This window comes from Nuphar pumila, chromosome 13 (assembly GCF_984573655.1).
Source record: "Nuphar pumila chromosome 13, dmNupPumi1.hap1.1, whole genome shotgun sequence".
Lineage (NCBI taxonomy): Eukaryota > Viridiplantae > Streptophyta > Magnoliopsida > Nymphaeales > Nymphaeaceae > Nuphar > Nuphar pumila.
This window is the reverse complement of record NC_143261.1, coordinates 61,068,582-61,071,092: the sequence shown is the minus strand read 5'-3', so window position 1 is coordinate 61,071,092 and position 2,511 is coordinate 61,068,582. Positions and strand designations below refer to the sequence as shown.

The 2,511-nt window shown below is 38.2% G+C and overlaps 1 long non-coding RNA gene across 1 annotated transcript; it reads right to left on the bottom strand.

The window, feature by feature from the left end:
• Positions 1-1,064: 1,064 nt before the first annotated feature.
• On the bottom strand, positions 1,065-2,304 carry LOC149818506 (uncharacterized). Its single transcript, XR_016427437.1, has 2 exons — positions 2,207-2,304; positions 1,065-1,538 (listed from the first exon to the last, which is right to left on the bottom strand). It is a non-coding gene; the product is annotated as an uncharacterized LOC149818506 (long non-coding RNA).
• Positions 2,305-2,511: the final 207 nt, after the last annotated feature.

Genomic DNA, 2,511 nt, shown 5'->3' with positions numbered 1-2,511 from the left:
AATCTAACAGTAGATGCAATTAATTGAATATCTCCATGTCCCATGTGATTAAATTTGTAAATCCAATACCTTTTTATTTTACAGCATTCTACACTTTTTCCACATGCATCTAATTGACATACTTGTACTTGATTTGGTACTCATAGATATACTTGGTTATCAAAACAACCACTAAAAATGACATGATATGTGACTTCTAATTTCTCATGTTAATCATATTTCTTCTTTTTACATTTTCATAACTTTTTGAATATTTTAAATATATAGTTTTATTTCATGAAAATTTGTATTTTTAAATATATTAAGAAAAAACTCCCGAGTCAGCTGAGTTGACTTGCCAAGTCATGAGTTGCAGGTCAACTGAGATTTGACTGAGATTCTTGGTTTGTCAACCATGCATACACATGCCCGCAACACACACACATGTACACACCCACACACATGTGCACAAGCGAGCACACACACACACACACACACAACATGCAACTCAACATCTCACCCTATTTTGCAAAAATATGTGCACATGTCAAGAAATAAAAGTGAAAGAAGGTCAATGTCAAAATTTCCCAAACACCAAAACTTTCTAATCCAATAAGCCATCTACGACAAATTATAGAAAGAAAATATGAATAGAAAATTAGATGAAAAGTTAACATTATCCGTCTTTAATAAAGCATGTACACTGTACACTGATAGGTATTTGTACGAGCAGGACAGAACTCGATTGTGTCCCCTACAAAAGACACCATACATATTACAGCGAGGATGAGATGAAATGCTATCACTACAACCAGCACACAAAAATAGATAGAACTGAGAAACAGATCATATGAACCAGTTATAAAAGAGGGGAGCTGGGCACAGCTATCCAAGGGGACAATCAAATGCACAGATAACAACTGATTACACTGATAGCTAGATTAATAAAAGTTGCATTATAGTAGCCAAGGTGTGCAACGTTTGAACCCAACTAGGGATAGTTACCTAGCTTGACAATCGAAGAAGCAGGAAACATATAACAGTAACGGTAATGCCGATGATGGAGAAAAAAAGTGAAACATCAGTTAGGAAAATTAGCTGAATAGAAAACCAAATGAAGAAATTTAAGATATAAATAACCAAGCAAACCAATTAAAGGTTGACAAGAGAAATTCAGATTCCAGAACAGCTAAACAATGTGAAACCAAATAACAAGACGATAAATCAGAGGGACACTAGAAACAAAAACTTACACGCAAATGCTCAACCAAGAAAACACAATTCTTTCTAAACTAAGTGATCGGATAAACCCATCGGCAATCAGTGAAAAACACAGAGACCACACCTCTGTTGTACAAGCGGGATGCCTTCCTTCTCTTCCACACGCTCCTTGATCCTGTCGATGGTATCGGTTGGCTCGATATCGATCTCTATTTCTTTCCCGATAAGTGTCTTCACCTTGATCATCGTTCCACTCCTAAGCCTCAAAACCAAGTGAAGGGTGGACTCCTTCTGGATGTTGTAATCTGAAAGAGTCCTCCCATCTTCCAACTGCTTCCCTGCAAATATTAGCCTCTGCTGATCAGGGGGAATGCCTTCTTTATCCAGAAGAAAACATAACACCCATATTCTCTATTTAGACTATCACCCACAAAACCAATAGAAGAAAACAATGGAAGGAACATTGAAAAGAGGGAATAGGACCAAAAAATCCATTGAAAAACCAAATCTCCGTCTCAGAAATCAGACCGAAAAGATGAAACTCAGAAAACCAGCCGAACCACACAAAGGCCCAAACCTCAACTTCTTAATCCATGCAAAGTTTGTAATCCAAAAACCCAACACATTCCTTCAAAGGGGAGCTAAAAGATGGATTTGTGAACCCTTTTTCTGTTCTAAAAGCAAGACCACAAAAAATAAAACGAAAATTAAGAGCCAAAAACATGAGCCCTTCCATCAAGAGAGAGAGAGAATCAATAGATGGGTATGTCACTACCAATCAGCAAAACGGTAGTCCTAAATGAGAAAGAAGAAAAAGAAAAACCAAATTTCATACTCAGAGCACCGGTTTCTCCTCCTGCTCCTGACACAAATCCCTCGGAAAAGCAATACCAACAAACCAAAAGCGCCCAACAAAATGAAAAGAAGAAAAAAAAAAAGGAAGAAAGGGCACGAAGAGAGAGAAAAAAAAGAGAGGGAGGCGTGATCTCCTGTGCCTCCAAAGCACCTGAATCTTGGCCTTGACGTTTTCGATGGTATCGCTACCCTCGACCTCCAAAGTGATCGTCTTCCCCGTCAGGGTCTTCACAAAGATCTGCATCTCTCTCTCTCTCAGGAAACAAGGGAACGACGTTTTTTTCAATTGGTCGTTGTATTTATGTTGGAGTACTCTCTCTCTCGTTCGTATTTATTTGAGAAAATCCCATTTAAGGCCAACGTTTTACCCCTTATTCCAGGCATGGGCCTCACATTTCTGACATTCCACATATAGCCTCTGTTTTCTTGTAAATTTCCAAACAAAGGCTTTCACGA